The sequence below is a fragment of the Pygocentrus nattereri genome, chromosome 28, assembly GCF_015220715.1.
Source record: "Pygocentrus nattereri isolate fPygNat1 chromosome 28, fPygNat1.pri, whole genome shotgun sequence".
Classification (NCBI taxonomy): Eukaryota; Metazoa; Chordata; class Actinopteri; order Characiformes; family Serrasalmidae; genus Pygocentrus; species Pygocentrus nattereri.
The window spans coordinates 16007025-16024032 of NC_051238.1; positions in this window are offsets into that span (position 1 = coordinate 16007025).

Here is a 17008-nt window from a genome sequence, read left to right on the forward strand (position 1 = left end):
CTCTGCCCACTCCACCAAACCCTAATCTGCTTTGAATTCTTTTTTATCATAAAAAGCAACACATTCACTCTTATTAGCCTTCAATATTTTAGCCACATCCATCCATGTTGAAGTTAGAATGTGTACTTCAGCCCAGAATGCTTTTCAAATAAAGTGCAACACAAGGAAAAATAAAGACTTTCGATATATATAGATTTTTTTTCCATTAAAGGAAATTTTGGAATCTTTGAAAAGCTGTACATAGTTGGTTGTTGATAACATAAGTCATTTTTTACTATGTGGACTTTTTAAAATAGTTTACTTACTCAATAATCAAAATAATTGGTAATTACTCAATTACTAATATAATTGGTAGTGGCATTGCCAGTAATATATACAATAAACCTGAGTCTTTACAATACATGCTTTAAGAGAAAAGCAGAGAGTGAGAGGAAACCCCTGTACAAAGAAAAGATGTTTTCATGTATTTTTCAAAAGTATGTGATGATTGTTCTATATTTTAATGTAATGTTTGACATATTTGCAATTTGTATATTTTAGATTTAGACATATTTAGCACATATTTTCTGAAACATCACATAAATTGCACACATAGCTTGGATATGAGCAAATATATGCACATTTTTCTCCCGAGAGAGAGAGAGAGAGAGAGAGAGAGAGAGAGAGAGAGAGAGAGAGAGAGAGAGAGAGAGAGAGAGAGAGAGAAAGAGAGAAGTGGACAGTCATTAATCTTCTTGAAAAGCATGCTGGAGAAAGGTCTATGGAGAGAAATGTGTATTGTGTGTTGTATTACCTAAGGGAGCAAAGCTACAACACTCCGCAGGACGTTCTGAGACCAGCGCTGCTCATTCGCTTATGATGGTTAAAGATGAAATCGGTGAGAGGAGCCAGCCTTTGGAACGGTACCCTGTGGGAAAAACTCTCCCCGCTCAGGTGATTTCACTGTCCTCTTATCAACTTCGGCTAACAGTCCAACCCCAAACAGTTTTATTTATTGTACATCCCATGTGGCACCTGCTTATTGTAGGTGTGTCACACTGTTGGTCATTGTTAATCTCTGTGGACCTTTTGAAGGGCCTGTATCATGGAACATGTATTTACTTTTTGTAAAAAAGAGTCTGATGTACTATGTAGGCAGTAGGACTGCATGAAATAAATATATGCATCATTTGATAACAGAAAACGTCTATTGTTTCATATTATGCTCTATAGTTTATTTCATTGTGTTGCAAAACACTATGAACACTATTAAACTACAATATTTTTCTATATATTTAACACTTTTGTTAAAGCAACACAAACAAACATGGAGGTGAGAGAATGTGACGCAGAGCAGGGTCATTTTGAATAAGAGAAGGACCCGACCAGCCAAGACAAAATGAGGAGCTTGTACCTGAAAGAGGGGCTTCGACTTCTGTCACATGGGCATGGTTTGGGACTGACAAGTCTGACAGACCAGAAAGCCATACTTTACAGACTCAAATACCCCTAGCATTTTTTACCATTTATATAAGAATCATGTCAAACAGTACAGTCTTCAGATGAGAGCCACAAGTGTTCAAAACAAGCCCCAAGACTCAGACACTGCAAGAGGCTTTTGCCAAATAACAGCTGTCATTGGAACTAACATCTGCAAAGACATGGCCCTAATTTACACAACTGTAGCTAACTCTTGATCCAAGCTAGACAATACGGAAAATACTTCACTCAAGTTATCTGAAGTGTTGGGCCAAAGTAGAGGAGAAAATCCACAATGTACTGCGCTACAACAACAGGTACATACATGACACATCTCTATATGAGCCTGACAAAATACTTAATTCCAGACTGGACACTCTGCAGTTGATGGTTGCAGACACTTCCCAGATGACCAGACAGGACATATCATAACCAGCGGTCTCAGGGAAGGTCTTGAGTCATGGGGACTGAGTAAGGATCACTTAGTCTGTCACTTTAGAGACGCCACAAAGAACATCCAGTAGAATGAAAAGATTTCAGTAATAATAAACCTTATAGTACGCCACATAGTACTTTACTGTCTTGAACGCACTATGTTTGTTGTGATGTGATGTGCATAAGCTTGGGTGAATGGGGAGTGTAGTTGAAGTCTCATTTTAAGTGAAACATTTGTTACTGAAGAAGTCAAGCTGTATTTCTCCTAAACCCCTAAATCACCACAAATGGTATTTAGAGCTCGGTTAATTTTAACGGATAGACTGAGCTCTAAATACCATTTGTAGCGAGTTAGGGATTTAGGAAAAATACAGCGCATTTTGAAACCTGAATGGCATGTTTGTTGTTTGTTTCTTTTTCTGGCAAGTGGTAATGCAAGTAAGCTTGTTGGTTGTGGTAATTAAAACCACTGCCAGGTGACATGTTGTGCAAAGCATCCTGTGTAATGAAGTGCAGTAATGATTGTGACGGGTTAAATGTAAGATTCATTTTAGACTGTCATGAGGATTAAGGTATAAAAACATTTTAGTTTTTACAGCAACAGACTTGCATGGTAAAATATCTCTGCAATTGAGTTTCTGCATATTTAAATGTCATTTTAAAAGCTTTAAATCCAAATACTTCCCCTGACTTTGTAAAGAATTTTCAAAGTCATAAATTTTCCCTCCCCGTAGTGTGAATCTCAGCACCATCCATCCATCCACTGTCTAATCCGTCTCTCCGTCAGGGTCGCGAGGGGGGGCTGGAGCATATCCCAGCAGTCTTCGGGCGGAAGGCAGGATACACCCTGGACAGGTCGCCAGTCCATCGCAGGGCAGACAGACAGACACACACAGTCACTCACACACTCACACCTAGGGGTAATTTAGCATGTCCAATCAACCTGACTGCATGCCTTTGGACCGCGGGAGGAAACCGGAGAACCCGGAGGAAACCCACGCAGACACAGGGAGAACATGCAAACTCCATCTCAGCACCATCCATCCATCCACTGTCTAATCCGCCTCTCCGTCAGGGTCGCGGGGGGGGTGCTGGAGCCTATCCCAGCAGTCTTTGGGCGAAAGGCAGGAAACACCCTGGACAGGTCGCCAGTCCATCGCAGGGCAGACAGACAGACACAGACAGTCACTCACACACTCACACCTAGGGGTAATTTAGCATGTCCAATCAACCTGACTGCATGCCTTTGGACCGCGGGAGGAAACCGGAGAACCCGGAGGAAACCCACGCAGACACGGGGAGAACATGCAAACTCCATCTCAGCACCAATAAACTATAATTCATAAAATAAAATTCTGATAGAAAATGTAATATGTTACCCGTCCTGTAAAATGTAATGTATAAATATACATATGTTGCATTTATTTTCTCCTTTATTTACACAGAGCAAAGTGTGAAACTACATCAAGTGGAACAAGAAGTTGGTGTCTGCAAGAAATTGAAGGTGCAAGCAGAACTGGGATTGCCTGCTCATCAGCTAATTACAGACAACACTAAGAGGTGGGACTTTCTTTATTTAATAGCTGAAAGGGTCATAGAGCATGAAAAAGCTTTCTCACAGGTCCTCCATGCTGACAAGAAAATGCAACATCTCCTAACTCGACAGAACTTCGACAGATGCTTTGTCTGGGAAGCAATGTTTCTTTCTCTGCCTTTTTGATAACCATGTGCTCAAGCTTAAGGATCACCCAGCTCACCAAGACCATCAAAGAGGGCATTCTTAACTACTTAAATAAACAGTATGATAGCCAGACCACAGAGGAGCTGCTTGACATGCCTTCTCTTGTTTACCCTTGGTTTAAAACCATATACATTAAAGACAAGAGGGAGGAGTAGATGGAGGGTCCCATCTGCTACAGCTGCAAGATATGAACCAGAGCTTCCTGCTAAGAAAAGAAGGTGTTTGAGCAGTTACTTTAAACAAGTAGCAAAAGACCCCTCAGTCAAGCCCGTCAGAAAGGAGCTCCAAACTGTACTCCATCAGAGGCAGTCAGTACAAGAGGGAACATTGTGTCATGTCAGAGGTCATCATTTAAACCAGAAAGAGTTCACCAGCTCGTATTGCTGGATCTCAACCTGTAAAAAAATGCTTTCTATCAACCTTTTTACATTTTACACATTAGTATTTCATATTTTTTTGCTGAAATGAAAATTAAAAGTAAAAGTAAAAGAAATAAACAAGTATGAATAAGTAACTTTTATTTGTTGAGTTTTTAAATGTGATAAAACATCTTTTCATGTTGTCATTCTATATAAATTATTTACAGAAAATGCGATATATTGTGACATGTATCCTTATCTGAATAGGTCAACATGGTGGTGATGTCACAACAGTGAGTACATCTATACATATGATTGCCCATTCAACTAGGATTGTCTGGCTGCATGCTGGATCTTGGCCTTGTTTTTACAGCATATGGAAAGGTTCGTGCCCTGTGCTTTCTCAGTGGCTTGTTCTTAGAATAATGAGCATTTCAGCTTTTCATTAAACCTAAAGTCTGCTTTTTGTGTTCTGTTGCTGGTGTCTGCGAGCAAGTTTTACTAATGTAAGCTATTCTTCAAGATGAATTAATACTAAAACTCTATTAATTTAGAAGTGCAAAAATTGTAGTTTTACCAAACATACTGGTAGCCTTCTTAAAATACATTTTCTGTGTGAAAAAAACACTAATAGTTGACACTGACAGCTACCAGTCAGTTGTGGGTATCTTGGCAATAGATGTGACATCTCGCTGTCTTCAGAGCGCATCTCACATGCAATTGGGCTATAGATACTTTGACATCAAAACAAAGCCTTCATGCTGACTGTTAAGACAGCTTGGGCAGCATGACAAACTTAACACCAGCTGGTGTGTTGCTGCTACCTACTGTCATAGGAATAAAAAAAAAAACTTGTGAGTGTGTTCCATACAAAAAGGCATTACACCACATGAAAAGTAATGCATAACTCCAGGACACAGACAGACAATTGTATGCTTCCAACTTTGCGGGAAGAGTTTGGGGAAGCCCCTTTTTGTGTTCCAGCATGACTGAGCCCCAGTGCACTAAGCAAGGTCCATAAGGGAATAGTTGGTGAGTTTAGTGTGGACGAACTTGACTGGCCCGCACAGAGCCCTGACCTGAACGTCATCTCGTCCAACATCACCGTCCCCACAAACGCTCTTCTGGATGAATGGGCAAAAATTCACACAGACACACTCCAAAATCTTGTAGAAAGCTTCCTGGAAGAGTGAAAGCTTTTATAGCTGCAAAGGAGTACCAACTCTACATTAATGCCCATGGATGTAGAATGGGATGTCGTAACAGTTGAAAGAAAGAAATACAACACAAGGACAGTGTAGAATATGGACCTGTTAATATTCCACAACACAAGCACTATAACAGTTGATTAAAGAAGAACTGTACATTGTGGCATTTTATGGTGTTTTAAAAGTTGCTTGAAATCAACACTGAGCATGGTGTGTATGACCATTTAATCATTTGACACATGTGCACCATGACTTCCTTAAGTCTTATGTTTAAACTTGTTAGACTGCTATTCTTTCATTATAAAGTTTTACGCATCACTGTGTCTCTTTATTAAATACATACTGTGCCAATCAGTGCACAGGGAGGCCCATCTGCTGTGTTCACTCAGCTCTTTGACAGCTGATGATGAGCATATGTATGTGTGTTTTTGTCTCTCTCTCTCTCTCTCTCTCTCTCTCTCTCTCTCTCTCTCTCTCTCTCTCTCTCTCTCTCTGACTGCCTCTCTTCATTTTTATACCCTCTCTCCATCACTTCTTTACATTTCTTTGCTGAACAGGTAGCAACATGAAAAATATGTATTCGAGTCAGACATCTGTTATAAATGCGCTATGGATGTATGTTTGTGTTGTGAGAAGTGTTTCTAAGGATCTTTTGACTGATTGTTAAACATCACTGCAACCATGCAACCTGTTTGGAATAGTGCTGAAAAAGAGCCAGCACCTACATTCTGATGTTAGTCTTTCTCAAACACAACAAAACTCCAAGAGGCTAAACCAGTGATGCTCAAACTTATCCTCAAAAAAAAGTTAAACTATTATAAGTATATACACACACACACACACACACACATCCTCTATGCCGCTTCACAGTGCTGTGAAAAAGTATTTATCTTCTTTCCAATTTCTTCTCTTTTTGCATAATTGTCACACTTAAAAGTTTCAGATGATAAATACTTTTAACATTAGATAAAAATAACTCAAGTAAACATATAATACTGTTTTTTAATAATGAAAAATTTCATTTATTAAGAAAACATGTTGTTCAGCCCTGACTGTGTGAAAATTAAATGCCCCCTTAGCTATTGAATCAACCACTTAACCAAATTCAATTGGCTATTGGGTCCAATTTCACTACCCACACCCTGACATGATTATTGCCAGACTTGTTAAATCTAAACATCACTTAAATTAAACCTGTCCAGCAGCATGAAGTAGGCTAGAAGGTCTCAAAAAGCAGCACATGATGCCTCCTTCTAAAAAGACTCAAATACAGATGCAAAACAAACTCATTGTTTCTGGAAAGGGTTGCAAAGCCGTTATTAATGCTCTAAGATTCCAGTGAACCACAGTGAGAGCAATTGTTCGCAAATGGAGAAAAACAATAGTGAACCTTCCAAAAAAATTTCACCATAAGTGCATTGACGACTCACCAGGAAGTCACAGAAGAATGCAGATCACAGTAAGAAAAACACTGGGCAATGGCACTCATGGGAGAGTTGCAAGGCACAAACCACTGCTGACTAAAAAGAACACAAAGGCTCGTCTAGCAATTGTCAAAAACATCTAGACCCCGAAGACTTTTGAAATAGTATTACATCTGGCATAAAGCTAATACTACATTCTACAGTCCCCCTCTGAATTACTCAAAAGAAACAAAACCCTCTAATCTAGCCAAATTAAAACCAGTCTGAAAAGAACAGTGGGCCAAAATTCCTCAATAGTGATGGAAAAGACTCCTAACAAGTTGTTGCAAATGTTTGATTGCAGTTACTGCCAAGGGTAACAAAACCAGTTCTTAGGTTTATGGGAGGGCAGTTACCTTTTCACACTGGTAATAAAGGTTGTGAATACATCTTTATCTTTAATAAATGGATTGATCACTTACAATCTGCATTTTGCATTTACTGTTTATCTTATATTAAAAGAAGTTGGATGATCTGAAACATTTAAATGTGACAAATTAGCAAAAATAGAAGAAATCAGGTGAGGGAAGGTGAGGGGCAAATACTTTTTCACAGTGTATATGTGAAAATATCACTAGAAAATATCTAGTGTATATCACTAGAGTATTCACTGTTTAATATGGGGAGGTGGAGTAATGTAATTTTACCACAGAACTTGACTGATTCACATGGGGTAAGAATGGGGAATGATGGGAGTGGCTGCTCAAATAATACACCAAAAGTAGCTCCATATAAAGTAGGTTTGGCTATTTACAAAGTGCAAAAAAGGTTGTAAATTTATAGCCGACAGTCAACAGTATAACATAAAATTAAACTCATTTTACATGTTTTAATGTTTGGACAAGTCATTACTCTAAGGCCTCTTAATAGGCCATCTAGTGATATTACCATGGTTAAGAAGCGCATATAAGACAGAATATGATGTATTTCACAAAATAGCATTAATTACAACAAATCATGGCAATGTTCTATTGGCAGATACTTTTGCTTGTTTCAGAAATAATGCTTGAAACAAACAAAACTATCCGTGAAGAGAATAAGGCAACTTCTCTAAATAAAAAGACTTAAAACTAGAAAATAGCACAGAAATACAGGAATCTCAAAATGAGAAATATTAGATGTATTGACTAAATTTAAGATGATTTTAAGATGAAACTAGTGCTGCACAACTATAAAAAAAATCTTTATTATTACGTATTATACAGTGAACAGAAAACTTGGAGCTGTTCTTGGCTGGGGAAAAAGAGAACAATATGGAATGTCTATTCTTCAAGCTGAGCTAGAGGTTAGTAGGCTATTTTTTCTGTCCGTCAGCTCTTGTGTTAACACTAATGCATATGATCCAGCCAATCAAGAACTTCCAAAGAAATACAAAGTTGTCATGTATCCAGAGAACTCCTATCCAGACTCCAATTCCCAGGATTCTGTGCACGTTCATGTGACTTCAGATTCGGACTCACAGACCTATCAGCGTTCACGTTCCCCAGAATTCTAATATGATTCACCTGTGTTGGTCAGGTGAATAGGGTTTGGTTTAGTATTTAAGCCATGGCTTAACATAGGCATAGTGCAAAGTATTGCGTCTAGGAGAGCATACCGAGCGATATTCTGGACTGCCATGTTTCCCTGTTTGACCCCTGCTTGGACTCCTTTTCGACCATGCATTTGCCTGTGCCATATCTATATGTTACAATCTACCGTTTAGGATCTGCATGCATCTGTGTCCTGCTGCCACATCACAAAAGTTATCTTCATTTATAATGCACATTCAAAATAACAAATTGTTGACCAATGTGCTGTACAGTGCCATAAAAGAAAATTCCTGAGCAATTAATTTAGTAATTAAAAATGGTGTGTGTGTGTGTCACGATTGGCCCCTCCCAGTCCTGTCCATGTGTTCGTGTTTTGGTTTAGTCCATGTGCGTTTGTTTTGGTTTTAATCCTGCCCCCTGTTTAGTTACTCCACCCCTGATTGTTTTCACCTGACCCTCGTTATCCCTGTGTATTTAAGCCCTGTGTTTGCTGGTCTTTGTTTGATGTATCTGTCTCTGTTGGATGTTTGTTGTGTTGGTGTTTATTCTGGTTTCTGCCTCCTTGCTCCCCGTTACTGTGTGTGTGTGTGTGTGTGTGTATATATATATATATATATATATATATATATATATATATATATTTTTTTTTTTTTTTTTTTTTTTTTTTTTTTTTTTTTTTTTTTTTTTTTGAGGAATCTGAGGCAGGTGTAGCACATTGTGTTTGGAAAGTACATCTCCAAGACTTGGGCTGGTGACCACTGCAGTAGACTGTAGCACCCAGGCCACTCTCTATGTACTTACATGATGATTCTTTAAAACTTCATGCCTAAAGTTCCAGCATTTCACAAGCAGATTTTAGAACTAAAACTATCTGTTTTTTTATAAAAGTAATCCTGAAGGGAGCAGTGAAACACAGGCTGTAGGCTAACATAAATATGCTGTCTGTTATTGCCAATGACGGTCCATGCACCTTGCATAGAAATCATCATTTTAGTCAGGCTAAATATAGTTAGCCTTTACTCCAGTGCTGTAGATGTCTAAAGTGAGAGGAGCTCTGTGTGTGAGTGTGCATGGGTATGGGTGTCTGTCTGAGTGAAGAGGCTTGCTGTTATCAGCACTGTCAGAGTCGTAAGTGAGGCGGTAGCCAATGGAGTGGTCGGAATGTGTTGTACTCTAATTAGCTTGTTATGGTGGCAGGAGACAAATGGTGGAGAGGCCGCTTCACTGTGGCATTAGCTGTCATCATGCTAGCTGCTGTGGCATTAGCACAAAACAGAAGAGTGAAAATGTCAGTGTAAATAGCTCCAATGCATTAAATGTCACTGTGCCTCACCCCTTTTTAACTTCAGCCCTCTACAGCTCCACACGGAGACCCCACACTCTTCACATGCTTTTGAATGCCTTAGCCCTCACAGTTACTTCCTCTAGCCTGAAAGCAATGGCTCAGCTAAAAATCAGATTTGCATAATTTTTACCCTTATGGCAAATGTATTCAATCAGTCAAGACATGTTTCGTGTCTGAAGTCTGCTTCAAGATTTAAGGCTAATGTAGCCAATGACTAATGGAAGCTTATCAAGTCAAGTACAAAGTTAATTTATATAGTGCTTTTTAGACATTGTCACAAGGAAGCTTTACGGAAAAATCCAGCTCCAAACCCTCGTGAGCAAGCAAATGGTGACAGTGGAATAGAAAAAGTAGCTAAAAGCAGGAGGATAACACCGTCAGACTCAAACATAGAACCCGTCCTCCTCTGGTTAACACTGGATAGCAAAACAATAACAGAGGGTCACAAAATTTCTGGTGAGGTTCAATTGATTATCAATAACAGTATGGTTATGGTAAGGGTTAGGAGTAGGTGTAGGTTTTGCCTTGAGGTTAAGATTAGGGTTAGGTTTAGGCTAGGGTTAGATTTAATAAAATCATTCATACTGAACTTGAAGTTTTGTTTTATTTACAGGATGTTCAGTTGAATGTTACTTGTGCATTTCAAAGCATCTACAGTGGACCATCCAAATAACACTCAACTTAAAGATATTAGACTGAAATATATTTAGTTGAATGTTACTTAAGGATGTACTGAACATTTACAAAGCATCTACAGCGGACCATCCAAATAAAGTGTTACCTCACAGAGGAGAAATATGAACAAAGAATAATGTTTTATCATTGGTAAAAATATTAAAATACAGAAAAGGGGAAAAGTAGTATTAAATAGTTTGAGCCCACAGCAGCAGTATCATCAGGAGGGTCGGTTCACCTGTTGTAAATTTAAAAACCTTTATAATTTATAATAACCTTTTAATATATATGCTTGTATATATACTCTTTTGTATTTTTAATGTTATATTTGGCATTCTTAGTGAGGAGCAAAGTAAGCTTTTCATTGTGTATATAAGGAAACCTGTTTCCTCTGTGCAAATGACAATAAACACTTTGAATGCAGGTGGGGCGAAGTATTATACAAAAGGAAACTCTGCTGTGGTCAAACTATTCCAGAAAGCAGGTGAGCAGTGGGCATGCAATCAAGGCAGATAAAACAACAGCTATCAGACCACAGAGGATGAGCAGTTATTCAGCTTGGCAACGAGATACACTGATGATTAGTTCTGTTAAGAGAGACTGATTACAGTATACAGTGTAAACAGAGAGTAGCAAAGACTCTGGCAGGTAGAGCTATTACAGTGTAACTAAAAGGGACAGCCAGAAGGTATCAAAGACATGAAGACTCCCTGAGATATCAGTTCTCCTCCACCCCACCGTCAACACACTTGCGTGAATGTGTGAGAACAGTGGGACGACAGCACCATCACTAGACTACACTTAAAGACTGAGGCTGTGTCTGAGTCATGAACACTGACTGGAAGATTATTAAAGCTGGGGGGCTTTGTATGAAAACATTAATTCTAGGTACTAATAGTAAGCCAGGACCCTGTGATCTAAGTAGATGTGATGGTTCGTAATAAGAGCTAAGTTCACTCAGGTACTGAGGGGAGAGGCTGTTTAGTGTTTTTAAATCAGTAAAACAATTTTGTTCTAAATGCAGAATTTTTATTGGCAATCAGTGTAGGCAAACTGGGCTGATATGGTCAGACTTTCTGGTTCTTGTGAGGAATCTAGCTGCAGCATTCTGGACTAACTGAAACTTGTTAAGGCTTTTGCGGGAACATCCAGACAACAGGACATTACGGTAATCCAGCCTTAAGGTAAAAGATGCAGGAACTAGCTCTTCTGCATCCTCTAAAACCAGTGCATTTCTTAACTTGGCAATATTGCAAAGAAGGAGGAAAGCTGTTCTAGTAATATTGGTTTTATGTGCCAGATGAAGAGCCAGAGCCCCAGCACCCATAATGTGCATCTTCTACAGAGGTACCATCGAGAGCATCCTGTCCAGCTGGATCACCTTGTGGTATGGCACCTTCACCGTGTCCTGGCGCAAGACACTCCAGTGAATCGTGAGAGCTGCTGAGAAGATTGCTGGCACCTCCCTCCCCTCTCACCAAGAGATTTACGGTTCCCGTCTCACCCGGAAAGCCCTCTGCATGGCAGGTGATCACACTCACCCACTACACAGCTTCTTCAGCCTGCTGCCATCAGGAAGAAGACTGCAGAGTCTCCAGGCCAGGACCAGCAGACTGGGGGACAGCTTCATCCACCAGGCTCAACTCTCTCTCTACTTTGCACCCCATCTATTTAATGTTATTGTTACACCATGGGGTCTGAGAGTAATGCAAATTCAGTACACTGTATGTCCTGTACATATTGTAGTATTGACAATAAAGCTGACTTGACTTGATACTTGGACCTTTTGTATAGCCAATACTAACTGTAGTAAAGCTATGCAATTTGTACTACGTGTTTAAGAATGCTAGTAGATGTAGAGAAAAATACTGTTCTTTAAAACACTATTCTGTTCAAGCAGGTATAAATTGAATGGAGGGTGTGAAATACACCTGCTATCAGTGAACTGAACAGTTCTGAGCTTTTATGGTTTTGCCTCATTAAAAATGCTTGATTCAACACTTCATTCAGATAATTAGCAAGGCCTCAGTTGAATTCAAAATGATAATGTCAGCAGAGCTGTGGCCCAGAAGGAACAGTTTGATACCCCTGACTGCTCCACTGAATCATACTTTTGGTATCGCCATTACAATGATGTGTTTGAAGCCAGTATGGTTTGTGTTGTGTACATCCAGCTAAAACTATAGTGGTATGTGATCTGTGAGCAGAGTGTGTGGCCTCATTAGAGAGATAAGAAAGAGGAGATGATAAACTGTGATTGAGGGCGGTGAGGTCAAGAGCTTTTATAATGTGAAGGTTATCAAAGTTCTTTAGTAGAAAAAAACAGCAGAGAATGATGAAGGAGGGAGGGATAAAAGAAAGATTCCAGTTGTGACAAAAACTGCATTTAAATGCTCTCCAGCTCAGGAGACAAATGATCAAGGCTTGTAACTGTTAAAACCTGAAGTATATCATCAGTAGATCTGTTTGTCCATTTATGTGCGTGTGCTTATAAACACGGTTATAAAGATGTAAATGGAGGTGTGTGTGCATGTGGGGGAGAGGGAAGAGACAGAGAGAGATGTTAATGATGTGTTTCTGTTGTGAGGTGATTGAGAAGCTGCTCTTGCTTCATTGACCTCCTGTGAAGGTCCAGTCTGGTCAGGCCTCCTCTGTGCAAGAGTGTATGCGTGTGTGTAGTTAATGAGGTGTGTTTGAGCTCTCCCCCTCTCCTCCATCATGTGTCATTAGCAGTGTGAGGTGCTGTCATTTCAGCCTCTGGTTCATAATCAGTGGCCAGGCAGATTGAGCCATGCTGGGTCAGAAAGATGGCTCCATTCAACTTGACTGGGCAGTTTTCCACCAGGCTGGGCTCTACTGGTCTCTGCTTGGTTTGGTTCCCCTCTGCAGGGATTTGCTAGGCACCACTGGACAGTTCTCCCTACCGCACTGTGTTTTGGCTGTGCCTTGTTTGAGCTGGTCTCTGTTCATCAGTGCATCGGAAAGTGCATGGAAAGGCTCAGTTGGTTTCAATTGGACTAAGTTAGTGCAAGTTAGTTATATTTATTAAACTATTCATAACTACTCTTTATGATAGCCAAGATAGGATATACCATGAGGCAAAGATAATGGTTGGTCAAGGAAGTAGATACATGCAGAAACTGCAGCCCCCACCTGCGATCTTATCAGTACTGTAGCCCTTCCTCTGGACTCTGGATCCACTTCCAATATTCCTTGCTTACTAATATGATGTTTAGTCTTTGTCTAGTCTTTGCTCTTGTTCTGTCTAACCTTAATGCTTATCCTGCTTTTTGTTAGCTATTTGTCCTTCCTCGTTTTAGATTCTCTACCTATGCTAAGCACCTAACCATGTGCCTGCTCTTCACTGTTTTCCTTGCTATCTCTGTAGTACAGCCTTCCTTCTGTGTTTACCATAGCCTAGCCCAGCCTGATAGCTCTCAAATCAGTCAAATATGTGGGCTTGCTGGGAACTGGATTGAGAACTACTGAAGCCATGCCTTTGTGTATTAGGCTTTAGTCTCTTTTTCAAGAAATTTTCAATCTCTTCTTAGGTAAGGACCTCCATTAGTTTGACTGGCAATCGATACAGAACCGAAGACTTCTTCTACATATTATAGTTGTTTTTTGTTGCCATGGTTTACTGAAGGAGTCAATATAAAACAAAAGGCAATATAAGGCAAAAGGTTATAAGGCAAAAAAAAAAGGTTTGCCTTGTACAAGCTTCAAATGTGTGTTTAATCTAGCATGGCCCCAAAAAATGTTGGTGCAAATTGCTATTAACTTAGCACTAGCATATAACTAAATTGCATAGGGGTGCTAGCAGAAATTAATATCATTATAGAGATGATTTTTCCTTTATTTGGATGTTTTAAACTGAAGGCTAGCATCTAGTCACAGTTTGCCACTGCTGTATACTGGTTTACATGACATATATCAGTTAGCACTATAGTTGCCTTGTTAACAGAAACACATAGGTGTTAGTCACCCTATTTTGCAGAGTAGTGATGGTAGCATTATTACCTTCATAATACCCCTTTCCCAAGTCACAACATATCCACCTTTAGTACTCTGTGCCGACCATCTACTGTGTATGATTTCCCAGCTCAAACTGCTTTGGTATCTTCTCTACTCAGGCTAATCTAGGCCTCGAACAGTCCACTGAGCAGCAGCAGTTGAATGGCTTTATTTCAGCGAGATCATCATGTGTGACATTAAGCGTCTTAAGTCTTTGTATGAGCGTGCACAGTCTTTATATGAAAAGGAATTTCAAATTATAGCCAGCTTTTCTACTGATACTGTTCTTTACATGGCGATGATATAGACAGCATCTGTTTTACCTTTTAGCATTTGAAAGCTCTCCAGTAGAGAGCCAGTGATACAGTGCTGCAGGTTGGTATGGAAATGTGGGGGACACTTACCGCTGCCTGCTGAAGTGCAGACCACTAAAGTAGATTTACTCAGTTCCTTTACACGCACACACACGCACACACACACACGCACACATCCCTTCAGTCCTGTTCCCACACATACACATACTTCCACACCCTGCAGTACCTGCAGCCTTCTTCCTTTCTTTTTTATGGCGCTGTGCATAAGCTCAATACATTAAACAGCAGAGCCCTGGGGTTGGTGTGTGTGTGTGTGTGTGTGGGTGTGTGTGTGGGTGGGTGTGTGTGTGTGTTTTGTCCTTGCAGCTTGAATGTGTAGTGCTATTCGGTTTGACTGGCAAACCTTTGATGACTGCAACATCAGTTCTGGCTCTGAAAAGTAAATGAAATGGTTTAAAGCTACAGGTCTGATGTTTCTCACCCAACATCTTAAAAAAACATGATGGCTTCAAAACCCCTTTTTTGTCAAGACTACCTGTTAGCACTGCAAATATTACAAAGGGTGTAATTTCTCAGCAGGATGTTGTAATATCATGATATATTGTGAATTTATCATTTTCACCATGGGACACATGTAACATCATGTGAGTGCTTATAGATGAATACATTTTGTTAACAGCAGAGCTCACAGTTAATTAGCTGCCCTCACTTTATCATTGGTATTGCTAATGAGGTGTAGTATATGTCCTTGCCTGTGGAATAACAGCTTCATGAGAAATTGTCACAAACTTCTACTACAGGGATCTACTCTAAAGCCCATGTCCATCCTTCAAAGTGTGCATTTCCTTTGTTCTATATGTTCTCTGTCTCACCTAAGCACAAATCTGAAGAGTTTTATTTTTTTTTCAAAATTCACATTTAAAATGTGCAACTAAAAAGCATTATGATACCATATTAGCTTATAAGCTCATACCATATTAAATTTTGTTTTGGTCACATGGAAGTGCTTATTTTTAACAAAATAGCAGAAAACAGTTCTACAAGCTGAAATGTTTAAAACTTAATCAAAACAGAATTTGTTCTGTGGCATTTTGTCTTATCATTCTTAATTCCCTCCTTTTTCCATTTTGAGCAATGTTTTAGTTGATTATGGTGCCGGAATCATCAGTATTTTTATGAACTTCCTAATCAGTGTAGTTTGATACCACTGAAGTGATTTTTCTCAATCTTTGCAGTTCTGATTTCTAGCAGAGAGCACAGCAAGCCTAAATGTACTCAGAATGTCATGGAAATTATTTTTTGACATAATACCTGCACTGATATTTATTTATTTATTTTATTTGTAAGCTTTAGCTTACCAGATCTTGTCTGATTTAATGAGGCTCCTATAGCAACTTAAATTCAGTTTTTGAAGCAGCCACATGCACATTTGCAGACCTTAATGCAATGTTCTTAAAAACAAAGGTTCCTTAATGTTTCTTGGCTTGGATTAATCCATTGAAACCATATTTGGATATATGGTTTCAGTGGATTACATTTCACTGAAAGGTTTCAGTCTTATATATTTATATGGCAAATCAAAGAAATGTTCTTTAATAAAATGGTAGAAAAACATAACGAGCGCAGATGCTTCCAGACAGGTGCACTGCATGACACAATTAAGCAATTAACATCCTATTATGCTCTGTGGGTTGTTTAAAAATGCTGAGTAGGACAGCTGACCTCAATCTTGCATCAAGATGGCAAGAGAGAAAGATCTAAGTGACTTTGAAAAAGTGTTTATTATTAGCAGGCGCTTCAGTTACATAGACTGTTCAACTGGCTGGTGTTTCTATAGGAACAGTGACTGAAATGACATCTGCATTTAAATCCTGTTCTAGGATGACAGCATAACCCAGAAGATCAATATTCCATCCCTCCAGGACAGTAACAGGGAAAGCCAAATGGTTCTCAGGGCTGTACTATGCTGTCCTGTGTTGGTATGGACTCATGAGACCAGTTATGGTTTCTTTTTCTGTTGTGCAACTAAACAGAACCAGGAAATCCTGATGAAAGCTACATAAATGAGTGGCCTAACATGCTAATTGATACACGCACAGCAACCATCACAGGATATGTTTGATTTCGTCTCTCACTCTAAAACCAGTCTTTCAGCATGCTTTCAGATTCTTTATCCTCTCAACAGGTGTTACCTAAGCAACATTTACTGAAACTGCTGTGATGGGTTGAATCAGTAGCCAGCTTACTATGCTTGCACTGGCAATGCCTAACAGGTTACAGCACAAAGTAAATTTGAATAAGTGCTTTCAGATGAGTCTTTATTCTGTAAGCAGGTATTTTTAAGCATTTGTTTGCTGAAACCGAATGCTGTGGTGGGAAGCATTGTACGGTCAGATTAGTTCAGCCTAACAAACTACAGCATAAAACCCAACAGAATAGATTAGATTTTGGCTTTCTGGCACTA